The sequence below is a fragment of the Chrysochloris asiatica genome, unplaced genomic scaffold (assembly GCF_000296735.1).
Source record: "Chrysochloris asiatica unplaced genomic scaffold, ChrAsi1.0 scaffold00061, whole genome shotgun sequence".
In the NCBI taxonomy this organism is placed as follows: Eukaryota; Metazoa; Chordata; class Mammalia; order Afrosoricida; family Chrysochloridae; genus Chrysochloris; species Chrysochloris asiatica.
Window position 1 is genome coordinate 714,309 of NW_006408579.1, and position 12,124 is coordinate 726,432.

General features: G+C 36.9%; 1 protein-coding gene across 2 annotated transcripts in view; it reads right to left on the reverse strand.

The window, feature by feature from the left end:
- The window catches only part of STXBP5L (syntaxin binding protein 5-like), a 526,662-nt gene that overhangs the window by 288,518 nt on the left and 226,020 nt on the right, over window positions 1-12,124 (reverse strand). The window lies entirely within an intron of this gene.

Below are 12,124 nucleotides of genomic sequence, written 5' to 3' on the forward strand. Positions count from 1 at the left end.
AAAGGCAACTCAAGAAGAAAAAAAGGAGATTTTATAATGAAATGTGCAAAGACCTGGGATTTAAAAAAAAGGTGGGTGGGTGGGTGGGACGTTTGGCATTTCTTAACCTGGAAAAACTGAAGAGAAAATTCAAGCCTCTGGATACAGTACTGAAGGTCTCACTCTATAAGAAAAAAGTGAATGATGTAGGAAGCATCAACAGAATATGGAAGGAATACACAGATTCACTGTAACAAAAAGTACTGGTTGACAATCAACCATTTTACGAGACAGCATACAACCAAGAACCACTGGAAATGATGGAATAAATTCAAGCTGCACTGAAGGCACCAATGAAAAATAAGGCTCCAGGAATTGGTAGAATACCAACTGAGAGGTCTCAACAAACAGCTGCAATGCTAGAAGTGCTTACTTAAGGCTAGAAGACAACTATCTGGTTAACCAACTAGATGAGATTCATATTCATGCCTATGATGAAACAGAATTCACAATTTATTGAACATTGTTAATATCATTCCACAGGAGAAAGATGAGGCTTTCTGCTCCCATAAAGATTTATAGTGTCAAAAACCCTATTCAGGGTCACTATGAGTTGGAACCAACTCCACAGCACACCACCACCACCACCAATATATTAAGCTAGCAAAATTTTGCTGAAGATAATCCAACAAAGATTGCAGCCATACACTGACAGGAAATTTACAGAGTCCAAGCTGAATTCAAAAGAGAATGTGGATTAAGGGAACACTGTAGATGTTAGATGAATCTTGCTTCATGCGGAGAGTACCAGAGATGCTTTGCTGTTTTTGTCAGATACCTTGAGTCTGTTTCAACTCATAAGGACACTATACACAACAGGATGAAACCAACTGGATGCAAACCTGTACCAACCTCACAGTTGTTATGTTGAGTCTATTTGTTGCTGCCACCATGCCAATCTATCTTGTTAGAGAATTTTCTCTTTTTTGCTTACCCTCCACATGATGTCCTTTCTCCAGGTACTGGTCCTTGGTGACATGTCCAAAGTATGACACACAAAGTCTAGCCATCTACTCTTCTAATGAACGTTCCAGGCATACTTCTTTTAAGACAGACTTGTTTGCTTTTCTGGCAGCACACAGTATTCTCAATATTCTTTGTCAAGAATATAATTCAAATGCACTGATTCTTTTATAGTATTCCTTCTTCATTGTCCATATTTCACAAGCATAAATGAGGCAACTGAAAATACCATGGGTTGGGTTAGGCACACATTACTCCTCAAAGTGAAAACTTTGCTCTTAAATACTTTAAAGAGGTCTTGTGCAGTAGATTTGACTAATGTAATATATTGTTTGATTTCTTGACTGTTGCTTCCATGAGTGATAATTGTGGATCCAAGCAAAATGAAATCTTCGACAATTTTTATTCTTTTGATCATGTTTATTGGTCCAATTGTAAATTTTTTTCTTTTTCCACATTAAGGTGCAACCCATACTGAAAGGCTACCTATTTCAAGTCCTCTTAGCTTCCAGGAAGCAAGGTTGTTTCATCTGCACCTCACAGGTTGTTGATGAGTTTTTATCCATTCCTGATGCCACATTTGTCTTTATATACACAACTTCTAAGGTCATTCACTCAGCATACAAACTGAGTAAGTATGATGAAAGGACACAATCCTGGTACACACTTTTCCTGATTTTAGACCATTTAGTATTCCCTTGTTCTACTGGAATGACTAATGACTGCCTCTTGGTCTATGCACAAGTTTTTCACAAACACAATTAAGTGTTCTGGAATTCCCAGTCTTTGTAATGTTATATATGCATAATCAATAAAACACAAGTAAGCATCTTTCTGGTATTCTGTTTTTAGCCAAGATCCATCTGATGTTAATAATGATATTCCTCATTCCACATCCTCTTTTGAATCCAGCCTGAATTTCTGATAGCTCCCTGTTGAACTACTGCTGCAATTTTTGAATTATGGTCAGCAAAATTTTACTTGCATGTGATATTGATGATATTGTTCAATGATTTCTCCATTATGCTGAGTTACCTTTCTTAGGAATGGGGAAAAGTATGGGTATAGGTTAAGTGCCTCCAGTGCTACATCAATTCCTGAAGCCTTGTTTTTTAACAATGCCTTCATATCATTGGTTCCTTACCATATGGTACCTGTTGAAATGGTTGAAAAATATCCAATATTTTTGTTACAATAATTCTGTGTATTTCTTCTGTCTTCTTTTGAAGCTCCCCATATCATTCAATATTATGCCCATTTTGTTGTTGTTAGGTGCCATCGAGTCGGTACCAAGTCATATTGACCCTATGCACAGTAGAACGAAACAATGCCCAATCCTGGGCCAACCTCACCACTGCTGCCACGTTTGAGTCCATTGATGCTGCCACTTGGCCAATCCATCTCATGGGGGTCTTCCTCTTTTTCTCTGACCCTCCACCTTACCAAACATGATATCCTTCTCCAGTGACTGGTCCCTCCTAACAATATGTCCAAAGTATGAGAGAGGAAGTTTGGCCATTTTGGCCTCTAAGGAGCACTCTGGCTGCACTTCTTCCAAAATGGATCTATTGGTTCTTGTGGCAGCCCATGACACTTTCAATATTCTCCTCCAACACCATTACTCAAAGGCATCGATTCTTCTATGGTCTTCCTCATTCACTGTCCAGCTTTCGCATGCATATGAGGTTATTGAAAACATCATGGCTTGGGTCAGGCACACCTTAGTCCTCAAGCTGAAATCTTTGCTCTTCAACACTTTAAAAAGGTCTTGTGCAGCAGATATGCGTAATGCAATACCTCATTTGATATCTTCTTGACTGCTGATTCCGTGAATGTTGATAATTGATCCAAGAAGAATGAAGTCCTTGACAACTTCAATCTTTTCTCCATTGATAAGAATGCTGTTTATTGGTCCAGTGGTAAGGATTTTTGCTTTCTTTACATTGAGATGTAATTCACACCAAAGGCTGTGCTCTTTGATCTTCATAAGTAAATGTTTTAAATCCTCTTCACTTTCAGCAAGCAAGGTTGTATCATCTGCATATTGCATTATGCCCATAGAATCCTTCAATATTGCAACCCAAGGCTTGAATATTTTCCTTCATTTTTTTCAGCTTGAGTATGTTGAGCATGAGCTTTCCTTTTGTTTTTTATCTCCAGGTTTTTGCATATTTAATTATAATACTTTATTTTGTTATCTTGAACTGCCTTTTGAAATTTCCTTTTCAGCTTTTTTAGTTCATCATTTCTTCCAGTTGCTTAAGCTTCTCTAAGGAGCTCTGGTAGCGTAGTGGTTTGGGCTGTGAACCACAAGGTCAGCAGTTCGAAACTATCAGCTGTTCCATGGGAGAAAGAGGAGGTCTTCTGCTCCCATAAAGATTTACAGCCTCGGAAACCCTGTACAGGGTCGCTATGAGTCGGAACCAACTCCACGGCACTTAACAACAACAACAACAAGCTTCTTTACATTCAAAAGCAATTTCCAGAGTCTCTTTTGACATCTATTTTGGTCTTTTCTTGCTTTCTTGTCTTTTTAGTGACCTTTGGCTTTCTTCATGCGTGATATTCTTGATGTCATCTCAAATTCCTCTGTTGTTCTGTCATTAGTGTCTAATGCATTAAATCTGTTCTTGAGATGCTCTCTTAACTCAGGTGGTATATAATCAAGGTCTTATTTTGGGTTTCATGGATTTGTTTTAAATTTCTTCATCTTCAGCCTGAATGGTCTGTTCCACAGTTGGCCCTTAACCTTTTTTCTGACTGATGAAATTTAGCTTCTTTCTTAAATATGTAGTTCACATTCCTGTGCATTCCATCTGGTGAGGTCCACATGTATAGCCACTGTTTATGTTTTTGAAAAGTGGTATTTGCAATGAATAAGTCATTGGTCTTGCAAAATTCTATCATGTAACCTCCAATAGCATTTCTATCACCAAAGTCTTGTTTTCCAACTAGTAATCCTTCCTCCGTGTTTTCAACTTTCTCATTCTAATCTCCAGTAATTATCAATATTTCTAGATTGCTGTTTGATCAATTTCAGACTGAGGAAGCTGGTAGAATTTTTCAGTTTCATAATTTTTGGCTTTAGTGGTTGCTGAGTAAATTTGAATAATAGTCTATATAGTGACATGGATATTATTTTATCACAGACAGCATTTTACTTTGAGATAGATTTTGAATGCTCTTTTTGATGATAACTGCAATGCCAATCTTCATCAATTTGTCATTTTTCACACAGTAAACCATATGATTCAAAATGCCAATACCTGTCCATTTCAGCTCACTAATGCCTAGAATTTCCATCTTTATACGTTCTATTTCATTTTTTACAACATTCAATGTTCCTAGATTCATACTTCATACATTCCGCATTCTAATTATTAATGGATGTTTGTAGTTATTTCTCATTTTGAGTTGTGCCATATCAACAAATGAAGATCGTGAATGCTTTTCTTCACATCATGATGGTTAACTCTACTGTGAGAAGGCAGCACTTCTCCAGTCACATTTTTAGTACCTTCCAAGCTGAGGGGCTCATCTTGTAACACTATATCTGACAATGTTCTGCAATTATTCATAAGGTTTTCATTGAATAACCATTCAGAAGCAGTCTCTAGCTCCTCCTTCCTTGTCTGTCCATCTGGAAGCTCTGCTGAAACCTATTCACCATTGGTAAGCCTGATGGTATTTAAATTACCAGTGGAATAGCTTCCAGCATTACAGCAATACATAAGCCTCCACATTACTACAAACTGATAGAAGAATAGTGGTTGAGGAAATTCAAAGTTGGCAAAAATGATATGGAATGCAGAAAGATCGACATTCTAGGCATTAGTGAGCTAAAGGGGCCCTGATAGTGTATTGGGCCATATGTTGGGCAGCAGTTTGAATCCAGCAGCCATTCCATGGAAGAAAGACGAGTCTTTTTGCTCCTGTCAAGATTTCAGCTCCTTAAATCCTGCCGTTGGACGAGAAGCACTGGACTGATAACCACATAGTCAGTGGTTCAAACCTCCAGCCAATTCTTGGAAACCCTATACTGGATAACTAACTATAAATCATAACTGACTTGACAGCACTTAATAGCAACAAACCCTATACAGGGTCACTGTGAGTCAGAACAGACTTCAAAAGGACATAGTATCAGCATCTGTGAGCTGAAATGGACATCATATAATCACATGGTTTACTGTGCTGAAAATGACAAATTGATGAGGTTTGGAATTGCAATTATCATCAAATAGAGCATTTCAAAATCTATCTCAAAGTAAAATGCTGTTTGTGATAATATCCATGTCTATAAGGAAGACCAACTAATATAGACTATTATTCAAATTTACTCATCAACCACTAAAGCCAAAAATTATGAAACTGAAAAATTCTACCAACTTCTTCATTCTGAAATTGATCAAACAGCAATCTAGATATATTGATAATTATTGGTAATTGGAATGAGAAAGTTGAAAACATGGAGGAAAGGTTAGTAGTTGGAAAATAAGACTCTGGTGATAGAAATGCTGTTGGAGGTTACATGATAGAATTTTGCAAGACCAATGACTTATTCATTGCAAATACCACTTTTAAAAAACATAAACAGTGGCTATACATGTGGACCTCACCAGATGGAATGCACAGGAATCAAATTAACTACATCTTTAAGAGACAATGAAGAAGCTCAATTTCATCAGCCTAAAAAAGGTTAAGAGCCAACTGTAGAACAGACCATCAATTGCACATCTGCAAGTCCAGGCTGAAGACGACGAAATTTAAAACAAATCCATGACACACAAAATATATACCACCTGAGTTTAGGGGCCATATCAAGAACAAACAAGATGCACTGAACATTGATGACTAAAGAACTAAGGTGTTGTGGAATGACATCAAGAATATCATACATGAAGAAAGCCAAAGGTTACTAAAAAGGAAAGAAAGAAAAGATCAAAGTGGATGTCAGAAAAGACTCTAGAACTTGCTCTTAAATATAGATAAGCTAAAGTGAATGAAAAAAGGGCTGATCAGAAAATGTCAAAGGACATCTGTAGAAGACAAAGTATTATAATGAAATGTGTAAAGTCCTGGAGTTAGAAAACCAAAAGGGAAGAACACACTCAGCATTTCCCAGATTCCAATATTGAAGATTTCTATGGTGTGGCACTGTAGGATACACACTGGACTGCTAACCACGAGGTCAGTGGTTCTAACCCACCAGCAGCATTTTTTTAAGAAACCCTATACAGGGTCACAGTGTGTCAGAACTAACTTGATGGCACAACACGACCACTATGGTGAAGATACTGAACAACACAGAAAGCATCAAAAAGAGATGGAAGGAATACACAGAGTCACTATGTTCAAATCCACCAAAAAGAACTGGCCAATATTCAACCACCTCAAGAGGTATCATATGATCAAGAATTGGTGATATTGAATGAAGATGTCCAAGCTGCAATGAAGGCATTGTTGAAAAACAAGGCTCCAAGAATTGACAGAATACAAATTTAAATGCTTCAACCAATTAGTTCATTGCTGGAGGCACTAACTTGTCTACGCGAAGAAATTTGCAGGCCTGCAATCTAACCAAGTGGTTGTAAAAAATCTATATTTGTGTCTATTGTAAAAAAGGTGACCCAATGAAATGCAGAAATCATCAAGCAATATTATTAATATCACATGCATGTAAATTTTTGATGAAGGTCATTCAAAAACTATTGCAGTACAATGACAGGGATCTACCAGAAATTCAAGCTGGATGCAGTATGGGACAATGATAACAATTTCATAGATTCTTACTTTATATATTCAAAGTTATAGTTACTAATGGATATTCATTCACACAGCTGTTTCTTCTGATTTTGATTCAGCCCCCATCAGCAATTGAAGGTCCTGAAAGCTTTGTTTCAATCATGTCATTAAGGTCAATTCTGCTTTAAGGAGGCAGCTCTTCCCCATTAGTATTTTGAGTGCCTTCCAACCTGAAGGGTTCATCTTCCAGCACTATATAAAAAATGTTCTGAAACTCTTCATACAATTTCCAATCACTAATACTTCAGAAGTAGTAGTTGTGCTCATAGAGAACCTGTGGATGAATCAAGATGCAGTTATTTAAAGAGAATATGAGGATACTGCATGGTTTAAATTTGAAAAATTTATGCAATAGAATTGTATTCTTTTACCAGCATAGTATGTGCATGTGAAAGTTGGACATGCATAGTAGAAGAATTGATGCATTTGTGTTATGGTCTTGGAGGAGAATATTAAAAGTACCAAAAGAACAAACAAATCGGTGTTGTCAGAAGTACAACCAGAATGCTCCTTGGAAGCCAGGATGGCCTGACTTCATCTCTCACACTTCAGACATATCCCTGGAAAGAATATCATGTTTGGTAAAGTGGCAAGTGGGAGAAAAAGAGGAAGACTCCCAATGAGGTTGATTGGCACAGTGGCAGCTGTAATGGGCTCAAACTTAGCAATGATTGTGAGGTTGGCGCAGGACTGGACAGTGTTTTATTCTGTTGTGCATAGGGTCACTATGGGTTAGTGCCAACTTGATGGCACCTAACAACAACAACCAGCATAGTAAGGAGTTCTGGTAGCACAGTGGTCATGAGTCGGGTTGCTAACCTCAAGGTCAGCATTTCGAAACTCACACTGTTCCACAGAGAAAGATGAGGCTTTCTGCTCCAAGATTTATAACCTTGGAAACCTCACATAGTGTTGTTATGAATTAGAACCAACTCGACAGCAAACAGCACCACAACCACCACTACCTACCACCACCATCTTACTTACTCAATCTAAGCAAATAACCTGAGAAGCAGGACTGTGTGAAGAACACATCAAGAATGGAGGAAGATTCATAAACAACCTGTGATGTGCAGACTATACAACCTTTCTTATCTAAAGTGAAAACAACTTGAAGTATTTACTGATGAAGATCAAAGACTACAGACTTCATATGGATTACACCTGAACATAAAGAAAACAATAATCTTCACAAATGGACTAATTAACATCATGAAAAATGGAGATGAAATAGAAGTTGTTTAAGTATTTCATTTACTTGATTCCACAATAAACAGCAGTAAAAAAAACAAAAACAAAACAAAAAAAAAAAAAAAATAAAAGGATTTACTGCATTGTTGCAAAAGACTTCTTTAAAAAGTTTAAAAAGTAAAACTGCCACTTTGATTACTTAAGTGCCTTGACCCAGGTCAAGGTCTTTTCAATGTGTGTAAAAGCTAGACAATAAAAAAGGAAGATCAAAGGGAAATTGACTCATTTGAGTTATGGTGCTGGTGAAGATTATTAAATATACATGAACTGTCAGAAAAATAAGGAGCCCTGGTAGCGTAGTGGGTTACACATTGGACTGCAGTTGGAATCCACCAGCTGCTCCTCAGGACTGTGAGTCAGAACCAATTTGATGACATGCAGCAGCAACAAACAGTCAGAAACATAAACAAATCTATCTTGGAAGAAACAGTCAAAATCCTCCATAGAATCAAGTGTAGTGAGACTTCATCTTATTTGTTTTGGACATGTCATCAGAAAAGACCATCATGTATGATAAAGTACAGGCTCAGCAAAAATAAGGGGAACCCTCCATAAATTGGATTAGCACAGTGACTGCAACAACAGGCTCAAACATACCAAAGACTGTAAGAATGGTCCAGGTCTGAGCAATGTTTCATTCTATTATACATAAGGTTGCCATGAGCTGTACTCATGTTGTTGTTGTTGTTGAATGCTGCCAAGTTGGTTCTAACTCACAGCAACCCTGCATAGGGTTTCCCAGAGCATCTGGTGGGTTTGAACTGCCGACCTTGTGGTTACCATGGCAACTAAAAGGAACATCATGCAACAGAAGAGAAACCTCAGAAGAAAATCACCCATATTTGGAAGCTTGATATATGATTGAGGTTGCCTTATAAATCAGTGAATTTTTATTCAATAAATGAATTAATATTTAATAACTTGATTTACAAATGAATTATGCATATGTCAAAATAAAACAATACCCTTATTTTAAACCAACATAAAACAAATTACCTATGGGTTAAAATTTACATGTAAAATGTAAAGCTTTAAATCTAATATAAAAATGGAATTATATTTTCTCTCAGGAGGGAAAAATTTATGGAAAAAGGAAAAAAAAAAAAAACAAGAATCGAATGAAAAAGCATCTACACTGAATACATCAAAATTGATATTACAAAAGATTAGCAATAAAACAAACTAACCTCCAAGAACTCAACTGATTTATCCAAGGTTAAACATTTTAAAGTATTAGAAGAAATGATAGGAAATTACTTAATATTATGAAATAGGTACACCCTTGACAAGACATGCTTATATGTATTTTTTTTCAACCTGGAATTTATTTCTGTGAATTGAGGTTTTACTATATTTTCCCCCCAATTAGTAACCAATTTCCAGCACCATTTATTTAATAATCATGCCCTAAAATATCTGCTTTAAAAATACAAAATTCCCAAAGTATCTGGAAAATCTAGTGAAGAAAATACTGATGAAGATCAGTATATGGGTTACACCTCAACATAAAAAAAGTAAAAGTTCTCGCAACTGGACCAATAAGCAACATTATGATAAATGGAAAAATATTGATGTTTTCAAGGGTTTCATTTTAATTGGATTCACAATCAAGGTCCATGGAAGCAGCAGTCCAGAAATCAAACACTGTATTACACTGGGCAAATATGCTACAAAAGACTTGTTTAAAATGTTAAAAAGCAAAACTGTAACTTTGAGGACTAAGGTACATCTGACCCCAAACCAAAAAACTAAACCAAATATCAAGCCCACTTCCATTGAGTCATTTCTGACTCAGAGAGCTACCCTATAGGACAGAGTAGAACTGCTCCTTAGGGTTTCTAAGATAAGGGAACAGCCTCATATTTCTCTCACAGAGTGGCTGAAGGTTTTTAATTGTTCACCTTGCAGTTAGCAATTCAACACTTAATCCACTGTATCACCAGGGTTCCTTGTACTTGACCTGAGGCATTTCAATCACTTCATCTACATGTGAAAGCTGGACAATGAGTAAGGAAGACCACTGAAGAATTGAATAATGATGCTGGTAAAGAATATTGAGTATACCATGGACTAGGAGTTCTGATGTGGAGCTGTAGGGTAAGCACTGGACTGCAAGCTTGTTTGAAACAAATGTCAGCAGTCAAACTCACCAGCCATGCCTTGGAAGTCCTATATAGGGTTGTTATGACTCAAAACCGACTCGATGGCACTTAACAATAACAACCAGAAGAATGAACAAGTATTGGAAGAAGTAGAGTCAGAAGCTTCTTAGAAGCTAGGATGGTGAGACTTTGTTTTACATTCTTCAGATATATTATTAAGAGGCACCAGTCCCTGGAGAAGGACATGATGCTCGGTAAAGTAGAGGGTCAGAGATAAAGAATACCCTCAAGGAGACAGATTTAAACAGTGGCTGTAGAGTGAAACAATGGCTGCAAAAATGGGCTCAAACTGATTGTGAGAATGGCCTAATACTGGGTAGTGCTTAGTTGTGGTGTACACAGTGACACTGTGAGACGGAACCAATTTGATAGCACTTAACAACAGTTTCTTGTATACTACTCCTGTACCAAGAGCACATGATATTTCTTTTTGAGAAATGTCTTTCCTGTTCTTCAGTAGTTTCTTTTCTGATGAATTTTAGGATCAGCTTGTCCATTCTTTTTTAAAAAGCAATAAAGTCCTACAGAGTCTGACTGGAACTACATTGTATTTAAAAATTAATTTGAAGATTTACAGATTAATTTCAACATTCTATTACCATCACAGTCCTGGTGTGGCGCTGTGGGTTAATGTGCAGGACCACAAAGTCTGTTTGTATTCTAAAGTCAGTAGTTCAAGCTCAACAGCCACTCCTTGGAAAACCTATACAGGGTCATAATGGGTAAGAACCGACTCGACAGCACTTAACAACAACAATTACCATCAGAGAGACCTGGCTTTCAAGTTCAATATTTTTTTGGCAAATTCAGTCTCTTTAAAACTAAACAAAGGACCAGACCTATAGTAAGTGATTTCCATGTTAAGTGCTGTTGAATTGGTTCAAATCACAGCGATCCAGTATAAAGTTTCCGAGGAGCAGCTGGTGAGTTTGAATTGCCAACCTTGCTGTTCAAACCGAACTCATAGTCTAATGTTTATCCTACAGCGGTACACTGGGACTCCAAGTGATTTCTATAGTATTTAGCAAAAATTATACCTGAAGAAACATAGTGTTATTTATCATGATAGTGCCATAATCGTTTCAAGTTACAGACTGTTTTCATCACTAAATTAAAATTATGAAATAATCAAGATGAATAAAGATTACTTTTTAATCTGATATTATTTTCTATACTATTTTATTGTTGTTAAGTGCTGTGCACATTATTATCTATTTATGGTTCAAGATTGTCTGTTGTTGTTCTTATTAGGTGCTGTCAAGTCCGTTCCAACCCATCAGCGACCCTATATACAACAGAATGAAACACTGTCTGGTGCTGCACCATCCTCCCAATTGCTGCTATGCTTGAGCCTATTATTGCTGCAATTATGCCAATCCACCTCATTGGGTGTCTCCCTCTTTTTCACCGACCCTCCACTTTACCAAGCATGATGTCCTTCTCAAGGGACTGGTACCTCCTGATAATACATCCAATGTATGAGAGATGAAGTCTGGCCATCTTGGCTTCCAAGGAACATTCTGGTTTGTTGTACTTCTTCCAACACAGATTTGTTTGTTCTTCAGGCAATCCATGATACTTTTAATATTCTTTCCCAACACCATAACTCAAATGCATCAGTTCTACAGTCATTCTTATTTATTCACTGTCCAACTGTCAATGCATATGAGGCTATTGAAAATACCATGGCCTGGGTCAGGCAACACCTTAATTCTTAAACTTTGCTCTTGAACATTTTAAAGAGGTCATATGCAGATTTGCCCAATGTAATACATCGCTTAATTTTTTTGACTGCTGCTTCCATAGTGTTGATAGTGCATCCAAGAAAAATGTGGTCTTTGACAACTTCAATCTTTTCTCCATTTATTATGAAGTTATTTATAAATCCAGTGGTGAGGATTTTT